The sequence below is a fragment of the Sinocyclocheilus grahami genome, unplaced genomic scaffold (assembly GCF_001515645.1).
Source record: "Sinocyclocheilus grahami isolate Dianchi unplaced genomic scaffold, SAMN03320097.WGS_v1.1 scaffold331.1, whole genome shotgun sequence".
Lineage (NCBI taxonomy): Eukaryota > Metazoa > Chordata > Actinopteri > Cypriniformes > Cyprinidae > Sinocyclocheilus > Sinocyclocheilus grahami.
Window position 1 is genome coordinate 375222 of NW_015505510.1, and position 12959 is coordinate 388180.

General features: G+C 36.9%; 1 long non-coding RNA gene across 2 annotated transcripts in view; it reads right to left on the reverse strand.

Annotated features, from left to right (window-relative positions):
• LOC107602610 (uncharacterized) overlaps positions 1-12621 on the reverse strand; it is a 106195-nt gene extending 93574 nt beyond the window's left edge. The window contains exons 1-3 of one of the 2 annotated variants that reach the window (XR_001611057.1): positions 12444-12621; positions 3035-3124; positions 2794-2887 (exon numbers count right to left, since the gene is read on the reverse strand). This is a non-coding gene — a long non-coding RNA (uncharacterized lncRNA). Of the gene's footprint in view, positions 1-2793; positions 2888-3034; positions 3125-12443 lie in introns of those variants that run through there. The other variant, XR_001611058.1, reaches the window with a different exon arrangement.
• Positions 12622-12959: the final 338 nt, after the last annotated feature.

The following is a 12959-nucleotide window of genomic DNA, read 5'->3' on the forward strand; positions in this document are numbered from 1 at the left end:
CCAGCGTCTCTCTATAGGGGCATCTTCTCATAACCGCTTTCGCACATCGCCTCGATGTTGGCATAACTCGTATGCTGGAATCGATGGATGCGTGTGGATAAAACGGCCTCTTCCATTCCTTCTCAATCTTTATATGGAAAACAGGAAGAAAGGAAGGCTCACCTGAGCTGGAGGGTTATGGCCAGAAAATTAACGTTCATCGAGATACTCGCGACGTCACTTTCTTCACCCGCTTCCCGGCAAGTAAAGCCTCGCCGTGGCGCTATCTATAATTTCCAAAAGCTCATCATACGCAGGACAGGAGGATTGAGAAGGCTCAGTCTCAGCTTCTTTGCCCTCCTCAGACATTTCCTGCTTTTGCTGGGCTGATCCCAGCAGAGCACCGGCCCCTGAATCAGACAATGTTAATGAAATAACATCATCCTCCAGCGGCTCACTCTCGTGCACAGTCGACGATCACGAAAGGGAAACCCCCCTTCAAACTCATCGGCCAGATCCACCTGCGATCCCCACGAGCTCATTCCCTTCCGTGCCTCAGCAGCGGCGGGGCCTGAATCGCGGGAAGAAGATGGCTGCCCCTCTTTCCTCGAAAAAAAGAGACAAACGAGAGCTTCCCCATAGCGACCCCTAGAGGACGCAGTTCGAAGTTCCCATGAAAGGGAACTGGCTAGCAGAAAGAGCATCACAGCTTGAGCTAGTTTATACCTCATGAATTGTCAATGAAATAGTACTAACTCGCTTAGATTTTTCATATCTTGACAGGGGCGGATCTACCGGGGTGGCAACTGCCACCCTAAGATAAAGTTGTGCCACCCCACCTTAGAATTATCACAGAATAAAATTTAAATGTAAGCAGTGTTTCATGTGCTACGTTTCAACCTCAGCGATGACAGAGTAACGCAAAATAATAGCAAAAACACGTCATATTGCAGTTTTTAATATAACTGATTTTAGTAGGCACTTTTAAACATTAAACATTAGGTAGCAAAACTGATGACACACCAATCAGAATCTCTGTATGCCACCAACAGAGAGAGGAGAGAGCTTAGCCAATCATCTACAGGGGTTTTATACTTACACATACAATATAATTACAGTACAAAACCAGTACATTAGATAATGGAAATTTCACTATTCTATGTACAGTAAACTGTAGCACATGTGGTACACCTTCAAGCATGTGACTGTCAAATTTTATTTGTAACCATTTTTTAGGCCTAAGTGTACTGCATTTTTGCAGAACTGAGACTGACTGCCTAGAGATATAGTTAGTCTTGTGTCAGGAGACCAAGAAACTGCTATAGTACTGTATATTGTAATGAAATTTGCAGAATGTGCAGAGGATGTAAAATTTACTTTTTTAATTTAATTTTTTACTGTACTGTATTGTGGTGCATGCCAAGTTCATACAATTCTTTGGTATGTGAGCTTTTCATCTACTGCAAGATTACTTTACAGTAGTAAAATGAAAACGATCGTAGAAGACGTATCTGTAATTTAATTTATGTATACTGTAATAGACATTGAGCTGCAAAAATAATTTCTGAATCCTAGTAAGAGTTTTTTGTTACAGTGTTATTGATCTCAGTGTTCTCTGGGCAGGAAATTCATCTGTGTATTTGAATTGTGTATAAGCATTTACAGTCTTTTTAAACCGCTTACACATAAAATATTTACTTGTCACACAATTTCTGAAAGCTGACACTCAAACACCAGAACCACACACCAAATCTGCAAAACCATACACTAATTCTCGGCCCTGCAGTAAGCAGTGTGCTGTGTGCATGCTATTGAGCAATGTGTAGGGTAGAAATTAAACTGAAATTGCATGAAATCAGGTTGTTTTAACCAAGATTAGGCTGAAAGATTATTTCTCAACTACATTTAAGTCCCCAGTTCCTGCTATTTTGCCAATTTCCAGTTTATTCACATTAATTCCTGTTAATTATTCCTATTAAATCCCATATATCCCCGTTAATTCCCATGGAGAGTTTCCAGTCTTGAAAATTCCCGGAATTGTGCAACCCTAGTAGAAGATGAAAAATTGGATATAACTTTGCACAGAAAGGTTGATAAGTGGTTTTAATTACACTAGTCCCATGTTAAGACGTATAAAGTCTCGAGTCTATATTTTCACTTTTAAAATAATGTGTATTTTAATGTTTGCTTTGGTGCAATGCCTTGCCCCATAAACGTCCACTGTAAGTGGATTACTGCAAATGCAAAGATGAGTCTAAATTATTTTCTAAATGAAAGCACACACACACATAGGCCCATCAAGCATTTAAACGGAAAGACGTTTACATACACAGTATAGCCCAACATTTCAAACTTTTCAGTCAGTTACAGTACAATATATCAATTCATTCAAATCATGTCCATGTCACTGAGATATCTCACACACACCGAAGGGATTCTACCTCATCTAAGCTCACACTGAGTTCACAGAGCGCTGTCTGTTTATCAGCTCACCTCAGCACTTTTAAACATGTTCGCTGAATTATTAGCAGTAAAAGTATTGCTGAGGTAAATATAATGAGGATGGGATGTTGATGTGATGATCTACTGTAGATCCCAAACTAATACTTAACATTCACATCTAATAATTCACATTTAAATCTCTTTTAGCCGATTAAACAGACTTTAGTCCTAAAAGCATCTCAAAACAGATTCCCATAGTTCCTCACTGTAAACCAAATGTAGACAAAGGAATACAAGACATTAGCTTAAACCTGTTAATTGCTTCAATTCCTAGGAGATTTGTGTCCTCTCTTTGTGATTCTACACGGGACGCCCCATTTTGTTCCCATTACACTGGTGATTTGTCATCCGAGCAGTTGTATTTCCTCGGGGTCAGGTTTATCCCTTTACTCTTCCCTTTGGGATGCTGCAGAGATGAGGAATTATTTGGGATTTTCATGCATCACAGCACTTTCTAGTCTCGGCGAAAGATAGAGTGAACATATACCCACCCACGCACACAAACAGCATTGTCAAACACACACAAAAACATACAGGAAATGCACACACTCACACTTTCCTTCCTCTGTTGTTCATTTGTCTGGTATCAATTTAGAGTCCTCTCTAATTGGCACCTGAGTTCGGCTACACAACAGTCTGTCAGCTGTGAATGACAGAAAGACGAGTCCAGGGAAAAGGTATCATTATTTGCCTTACACACACACGTCTCTTCAAAATAACAGGGTAGAAAGTCATTCTTCACACAGTGAGTGAAGCTGCTTACTGCCTGCACAGACACACTGTTTGCTGATCTCTGAAATGTAAATTGTAAGTGGGCTTTAACAAACCCATGTTTATCTTTATAAATATGATTAATTTTACATGTGATGTTTTCTATATGGGATGATTAGCCTAATCCTCATGAACACGTGACGCTGGCGCATGGTATCAGACATGAACTATACAGAATGCAAAAAAGATTAACTTTAATACAAGGAGATAATGGCGCGAAAGCGAATTTCAGATTTTTTTTAAATGCCCATCCCAGCAAAAACTTTCCAAAATAGGCATCCAACAGCAGCCCCAGCACGAGCACCGACGTAAGTGAACCAGCTCCAGCACGAGCACAGAGACAAGTAAGCCTAGCGGACCCAGCCCAACCCCCGAGATTGATCAGCTACTTTCGATAATTTCAAAAATGTGATATGCAGTCAAATTTCCCAGTGTGTATGGCACGTGTATTCCACAGAGAGCTTTTTCAACAGTGATGCAACAAAAGACACTCTTGCCAGTCAATTACACATTATTTAATAGAGTTCACCTGAAGTCTACTAACCACTAGCTGCAGATGTGAAGTGTGCTTGGAAAAGAGAAATTCCCGTTACCTTTTCAAGGTTGTATTTACCCTTCTGACAGGATGGAGCATTCGCAACCCATCAGAATAACCTCATCTTGAGTTACAGCTCTGATTGTTGGAGTTCTGATGTTTGAAAAACAAGACGTTTCATTCCGATCACATCACTGCATTGAATTTGGACGTGTCTGTCTTTTTTAAAACCCTGCAAGACACAGCGGCTCTGAAAGTCAGAGTATCCTACGTGAAATGTCAAACATGACCACAGCAGCTTGGAGCAGCTACCTGCACATTTTCAGGATCACAGCAGGTTTTCGTCTCCAGTTGGGAGTTTGTGTCTGAGGTAATTTAGATAGAGGTTCAATGTTGCCTCCAACAGGCTTGAAGCAGCAAAACATTTTTGAAGTGTTAGGATGTGTCAGGCATTTTTCACATATCAAGTGTCAATTGTTTACTGAATGTTAAAGAAAATATTGGCTTCATCATTTACACTACTGTTCAAATGCTTGGGGTCTGTAAGATGTTTTAAAGTGCATGCAAGAAGAATGCTCACCTAAGCTGCATATATTTAATCAAAAATACAGTTAAAATGCTAAATATGATTACAGTTCAAATAATTTTATAATTATTCAGCATTCATTACTCCAGTCTTTAGTATCACATGATCCTTCAGAGATCATTCTAATATGCTGATTTGGTGCTCAAGAAACATTTCTTGTTATCAATGTTGAAAACATTTGTGCTGCTTAATATTATTGTGGAAAAAGTGACACTTTTTTCAGGATTCTTTATAAAAAGTTATTATATTCTAAATAAAAGGTTCAAAAGAACTATGTAAAATAGTAAATTTTGCAAAATTATAAATGGATTAACAGACACTTTATTCATTTTTATGTATCCTTGCTGAATAAAAGTATACATTTCTTTCAATAATAATAATAATAGACCAAATCATTTGAACTGAAACATTTAAACATCCAAACTGACCACTGAGTGGCTCCTTCTAGCACATTATCATCTCAAATTGACTGAATATACCAATATAAAATATGAATGTTGACCATCATTAGCTTTCAATCCAAGTTGACAAATGTAATTTATGACAAAACACTAACTAAAATGAAAATAAACAGGAAATTAAACAGAAATTCCATCTCATCTGAGAACAAAACCACACCTTCTTGTGCAAAATAAAATAAATAGAAGTTGTGGTCACAGGGGAAGCCTGTGTGTGTTAGTTTTTCCTCTCTTAGTGAAATCAGTCAAATGACTCAAATCACATGAATAGTTTGATGCATATGAATTCATTCAGTAAATGTTTTTCTCTCAGTTTATTTCTTCTTCTCTTTTTAAACTAAAAAAAATTTGTAAAAAAAAATAGTGTAGTGTAGAAATAATTTTTACATTGAAATTATTCATAAATTTCACAAGTAATTACAAAGAAATGGCAACTTGAATTTTGAAGTGAAATAGTATTTTCTTGTAAAATGTACTCCAATAATCTGTTTTATTTAAAACTTTAAAGGGGTCATATGATGCGATTTAAATTTGTCCTTTCTCTTTGGAGTGTTACAAGCTCTTGGTGCATAAGTTGCAAAGACTAAAGTCTCAAATCCAAAGAGATATTCTTTATAAAAGTTAAGATTCAACCACACCTACCTCACTCAAGGCAGCCGGCCTCCGCTCACTCTAGCCCGCCATGTGTGACGCTGTGTGTTTCGTTGTGAAAGCAAAACTACTTTGTTTGGCCTTCCAAAAGAGGACACAACTAGAAATCAGTGGTTAAGTTATATTTACAACACTGTTCCAGAACACTTCAACCCAAATATTCAGATGTGTGCAGCACATTTTATGGAGGACTGTTTCCTGATCCTGGTAGAGTAGACTACAATGCCGGTTGTTCTGACTCACAGACTGTAAGTACGTTTTTAATATTTAACGTATTTGCCACTGACGATTCAAACGTGAGTTTTGAGCAGTGTAGAGTAGCGCTTGTTGTTTGTCATTTCTCCGATCACAAATGCACAAAATAATGTTCTTTTGAGCAACATCATATGACCCCTTTAATTTTTTTTAAACAGTGCAAAGAATAAAAAATATATATTCACCTTAAGTGAGCATATATGATTTTTTTAATGCACATTTTGGAAATTGTATCGCCACAATTTTTTTAAGAAATAGGCTATCCCAAATTTCACCTGAAAAGAAGCAGTTGGAAGCCTGACTAGTGGCCCACAAATGCAAACATACTCACTAATCATTTATGGAAACATGTAAATATGACAAGCGTGCCTACACTCATCCTTCCAAACGCATGCATGAAACACAAATACTCATTTGCTTGTACATAAACATCAGGCTTTATGGGTTTTCTATATGAAGGACCAATCCATCACGCCAGTCCCTGAAGAGTTGTGAAATATAGCTCGCCGAGGGCAAGTTTGCTTTGCCTTTATACCAGGGAATGGAAGCGTAAGGTCAGACTGTACAAGTGCAAAGAAAAGGGCTAACATAACTGATGATTATCGCCTGTATGTGTGTGTGAGAGAGCGTGTGTGTTAAATAAAAAGGATGTAAGGTTACTGGTCTGAATGAACTCTTTCTTTAAAAAACCGTGTAAACGGGTCTGATGTCTACAGTGGAATGGCCTAAAGTGCTCCTACATCTATCAGGGTTAAAATAGAGGAAAGACTGCACATTTATAGGCTCTTGAAAACATTAATGCTGTTACAGATTTATAGAACAAATTCTGTGGTCATTAGTAGCCATATGTCAAGCTCAGGCAACACATAATGATTTCCTCCACACCACAGTTTGCAGCAGAAACAAATGCTTCAAACTCTTCATCCATGAATTCTGAGATCACGCTCACCCAGCCGCACAATATTTCTCTAATAAGCATGCTGGCAAGCAGCAAACCCGATAGCTTACAGCCATGAGAGATTACATTAGCATGCATTAATACAATTTCAGGATCCTGCATTGTTTGGCACTGTAAAGAAATCTATTGCTCTCACCAGAGACAACTAGAAGCCGAAAGGAAGGGTCGGATCAGGAGGAGAGGAAAGAGGATAGGCTGGTTATTATAGAGGTTTATGTAGTGCCGGTGTATAGGGACGGCCGTGAGAGTGGTGTGTTTGTCCTCTGATAAGGCCCGTGTTCCCGGAGAGCCTGGACTCCCCGGTCCAATATGATTTGGACAGACAGTGGATCAGAATGTCCAATTTCCGGCTACTGGAAAGGCAAACTGGACGGCGTATATCACTGGATCTATGGCGCGGGCATTGGAGCAGTCCAATCAGCTTAATGGCTTAGTAGTCTGTGGAGACGTGGAGGACGGACACTGCTGGACTGGATTATTACCAGTTTATTTGGATGGACAGTCAATGTGTCTTTCGCTGCCCCATGCAAATTATTGCTTGATGATTGATGTGTGACACAATCAGCAATGTGTTAATCTTATCTTATTATTTATTTATTTTTTGTTTAACAAAGGATGAGGAAAGAAAATCATGATGATAATTATATGGCTAAGAAAAAATAACAGTGTGATATACTGGCAATGAATTAAAATGTTTTTTGAAGAAAGAAAATGATTGTTTGAAATTCAATCACAGCAAATGAGCTGAAGCCAAACAGTAAATGAATACCAGTTATCTGAAGCGCTTTGCTAGAAAGTCAATGAACTCACTCAAATGTATTGTATATATGAGATTACTCAGATATATAGGCTACATAACAGACATTCATGCACAAAATGACATACAGTACTGTTCAAATGTTTGGGTTTTTTATGTTTTTAATGTTTTTGAAAGACGTCCCTCATGTTAAACGAGGCTGCATTTATTTGATCAAAAATACAGTAAAAATTACAATTTTGTGAAATATTATTACAGTTTAAAATGACTATTTTCTATTTTAATATATTTTAGAATGTTAATTTATTCCTGTGAATAATTGTCCTCTGAATCATCAATGTTGAAAACGGCTGTATTACTTTGAGGAAACTGATAATTTTTTCTTGATTCTCTGATGAACTGAAAGTTGAAAAAAAGCATTTATTTGAAATATAAATCTTTTGAATCATCATAAATGTTATTAATGACAGAGTCCCTTCAGATCAATTTAATGCATCCTTGCGGAATAAAAGTACTACTTAAAAAAATAAAAATAAAAAAATAATAATAAAAAAAACCTTACTGACCCCAAATGTTTGAATGGTAGTGTAAATGCATAAATCAACTAGTCAAATTGCATGCCAGTCAAAATGGTACTACATTGTGATTACACCCTTTCTGTAAAAATGCATTGCAATTAATAATTGCATTTTTTCTAACATAAAATCTCTCTCACTTCTATCACTCATGCCAATGTTTTCCCTTCTAGGTCTATAATACCTGGAAAAAGCCATTCCCACTCAGCAGTGGCTTGGCTGGCACAAGACCTTATACAATGCCATGGGACTAATAACTCTGTATCATATTTGCACCCCAGGAACCCACACAGTCCCAAATCCTTCACTAACAGTATAATATATATTATGCGAAGATTCAGCATGACTATCTGGCCCCAGACAAAATAAATATATATAAACTCAAATGCCCTATTCAACTTACTAGCAAAAGAAAATTAATATTCACATCTAAACGCTAGCCAAATTAAGTCATAACTCAAATTCAGATGTTGCTAGAGGGAGGTTGGCAAACCCGTCAAATAACGCCCTTCAAGCTATGCAGGACACGAGCAACATTAATTTACCATATTTAACATTTATGAAATTAATTACTCTACTCTGTCAAACCAGCACGCAGCAGTCATTGGAACGAGGCAATGCTAATAAGTCATTACTTGTTTGTTTATCGGTAACGCAGTGTTCAAAACACATTTTCCTCCTGCTTTCTGTACAGGGTTGAACGGCGGGTAATTAAGGGCATATGTCACTGCACACAGCTAGATCTTATAGAGTCCAGTATTCACTGCCATGCCCTTACTGACCAATACATCCTGCCTAGCTGCCAATAGCAATGATGTCAGCAGCACTTTCCCACTGACGGCACAGTAGTTGATCCTCACGGTTACACAGACACTTTATCACAGTGACAGAACTCTAAGATTTCTCTTTTGTGATCTGCAAACCGGCACAGACCATTAGCTCTCAGTGAAAGTAAACCTCTGACCTTACGTAATGCGGCACACTGACAACGTACAACTGCACTGCAGTCAATAAACACTATGTAATATATTACAATCAAAGAGATTTGCTTGGTTTCTGAAAGGATTAGAATTCAGTTCAGAGTTGTTATATGACTTTTTAAGGTACAATTATTTTTAGTCACCTTTCAAGTCTTGAAGTGATTTAAAAAAATCCTAAGGACTGTAATAGTACAAAATTATTGATAATTGCTAATGTTATTGCATGAATGAACGCTCTTGGTTTTAAATAAACCTAATTTAATAAATACAATTTGAACTTCACCCACTGCTTAAAAGCACTTTTGGTGAGTCATTGCATCCAAAATAGCTGCATTTGATGAAGAGCTACTTTTTGAATTAAATGCCAGGGTCAGTTAGATTTTTTAAAAGATAAATCAATACTTTTATTCAGCAAGAATGCATTAAATGAATCAAGAGTGATAGTAAACAAGTTTTACATTAAAATCTTGTTCTTTTGAATTTTCTATTCATCAAAAAAATCCTGTCTTATCATGGTTTTCATACAAATTTTAAGCAGCACAACTGTTTTCAACATTGATAATAATAAGAAACGTTTTCTTGAGCATTAAATCAGCATATTAGAATGATTTCTGAAGGATCATGTGACACTGAAAACTGGAGTAATGGCTGCAGAAAATTCTGGAATAAATTAAGTTTTAAAATAATTAAAATAGTTAAATAGTTATCTGAAATTGTAATAATGGTTCACAATAATAACATTCATTTGATTAACAATTTTAACAGATTTGTTTATCAAATAAATGCAGCATTGCATCTTACTGACCACAAATTTTTGAACAGCGTACATAGTATGGAAGTAGTATTCAGACAAGAGACTGTTACCAGGGTTTTAAAACAAAATAATAAATAAATCATTTAAATTATCATTTTTGATGAGCAACCCTTTTTTTCTAAAACAGACAAAACTCAATAAGTATCTCAGACATCTGATACATATGGCATTATAACTACTACTGGGACTACCATCTAAAAAAAATCAACGTATATATTCAAGTATATTTAATGCAATAAGCAATTTTGAGAAAGTACTACTCACTGGATTGGCGAAAAACGCCAGGTTAATCATTTTAAGACACTCAAAGTTTGTAGCAGTTAACTACAAGATGATGTTGCATAGTGTTTTTGCTTTTTCCACAATGACTAACTACTGAGGTCTCAAATATTTCAGAAATATCCACCTCTAAACTGCATGCAAAAACAAAAACTATGGTGTGTCTCATGAACATGTCGGTCAAAAAAAAAAGGCCAGGAAAAATGCCAAGTGGACTGGACCAGTCGAAAATGTGTTTGCACAAGACTGATCAAGAAATATTGCCACCTTGTGGATGGACCACATAAAAATACCATATATCAAATGAGTTTAAACATCACACATCCATTGTACACATTGTAAAGGTAGACAATTTGTATCACCTTGTACAGATATTATCTCATCATCCAAATCTGAGTGTCTCTCACCATCTGAGAGACCTAACTGCCTATTTTTCAGCAATTCAAAAAGTATTGTGTCATGTCTGGAAAGAGCAACACACAAAGGGACATCTATAAGTCCTTTAGGCTTTATTTGTGAAAACACAAATTTAAAAATGGCACAGTGATAACGGTTGAAGAATCAGAGAGCAATTTATGGAAATTCCCCCAGATCACTTCTAGAAGAAAGAACTTATGCAAATGAATTCAGACATGAGAAATGGCAGGAGATAAGCAAGTAAAGAGAGGCAAAGGTGTGGCGACGGAGGTATCTGGGTGTATATTTTTAGAGTGTAAGTACATGATGAGACCTGAAGCTTGCTGATCAGCAGGGGAGCTTCTGCTTTTGAGCAGGAGATAACTCAGACGTGCTGCTCTATTCATCTTCTCTGCCAGGAAGACATTCTCCCAGACATTAAAGCTTCACCGCAATCTTTCTGTTTCCCTCTTTTCTTTCTCTCCATTTCTGTTCCCTCTCTCAGTCTTCTTTTCGCTCTCATACATACACAAAAAGAGCTCACCGCACATTAAATTTACAGTTCTTTCTCCATCCTAATCTGCCTCCCATCACAATTCCATCTTCACACATCCCACCTGATCCACAACCGTAATGAGTAAGATGTGAGTGCATTTCCCCCTAATTTGAACTGCAATTCACATACTTCCAAAGTGTCATCAGTCACGGTCTACTGTGTACTTCAAGAAAGAAAATATTTCAACCAAACTGTGGGGTTCAAATGCAAAGGCTGCAATGCAATTCAATGGCTCTCAGTTATTGTTTTGTTTTGGTCTTTAAAAAAAAATAAAGTTAAGGTAAGGCACCACAGGGTAAAACCAAATGCATAAACATAAATCTAAACCATAAAAATCACAAGCAGCTCAGTCTGACATTATAGCATGTTGTCAGACTAATACTGTGAATATATGTTTTATATATACACACTTCAACAGAAAAAAAAGATGTAGATAATCTAGCCAATCTTAGTTAAATTGACTCCACTCTATTGCATTCAAAGAAACTCAAAACCATAGATAACACAGAAAAATTAAGGCTGTTTTCAGAAGCTATTTGTTATATTCAGGGCTAAACTGAAACATAAATAGTTTCTCTATTTTGTTAGTGTGGCTGAAACGAAATCTCAGACATTCTTACACCAAGAATCTCTCACTGCAGGAGAGCTAAATGAATTTCCCCAGTGGCGACTGAGCTCCTGTAAGATAATTCACTCCTGTCTTTATTGCATTTACTCCCGTCTCAGCTATCTGAAGCTTTATTAGTTTGTTTCAGTCAGGCTGCACTTCTCAATTTGATCTTTTAAAAAAACGTCCATCGCAGATAATTACTGTTAGAATGACTGCAACCTCAACAAATCATATACATTTTCACATGTCCGGAGGGAAATGGACCTCTGATTGATCAGATGCTCAGGAAATTGAGTCTAAATAAATAATGAAGCATAGAATCATTTTGGACTGTAAGGTAAATACAATGTTCTCTCAAGAGTGCTTTAAATAAAAAGAAATCTTATAGTCTCAGATGTATTCTATATATAGGCTAACGGTCAGTTCTCTAGATTTATGCTGCGGAAGTGGAGTGGTACGCTACGGTCACAGCGTGACTCAGATGGACACAACAATGAAGCAAATAATAATGACAACACAACTACAGTAGCCAAAAATATCAGCCAACAACACAATATCACAAAGGATCTAGCCAACAACACAACAAGACCAAAAGAACATTCAAAACTGCTGCATTAAAATCATGTTTGATCAATAATCTTAAGTTCTCTAGGACAAACTCATTTAGCTTTAATGCTAGTATAGCATCAAAAATTGCTACCATTTTGCGATGCTCACATTATAATGTGTAACATCCCAAAAATCTTACTGTACTTTGTAAACAAAAACATGGCAAACTTACCTTCATCTCCCATTTTGATTTTCCCAGGGTACACGTGTACAACAAGAAATGCTGTTGTGTTGTGGCCTGATACTTTTGTGTTGTAAACTGTTGCTTACATCGCAAATATCATTATCAAGGATGCCTAAAATATCTGGAGAAAGCAGTACAAAGGCCTCAGTGATTTGTAAAGTGCCATCTTTGCTCATGGGTGCATACTTTTTCAACCAATCACCTGCTTCAAATGTCATGTGACTTAGGCCTACTCTGGAGCCACATGACATTTCGATAGGGTTGGGCAATTGGGCTGTGATGTCAAATGTAGCAGACAGCGGGAAATATAAATCAAATTTGACAGTGGGAAATATAAATCAAATTTAACATGTCAGCGAACAATGCCATTTGTTAGAAGCAATTGTGTAGATACAGCTTCTAACTATGCTAACTAGCTAAACTTTAACCCCTGGTTGTGCCTAGCACGGTAGCTTTTGAATGGTTCATCAAATCTTTTATATTTTCTTAGCCCACACACTAACT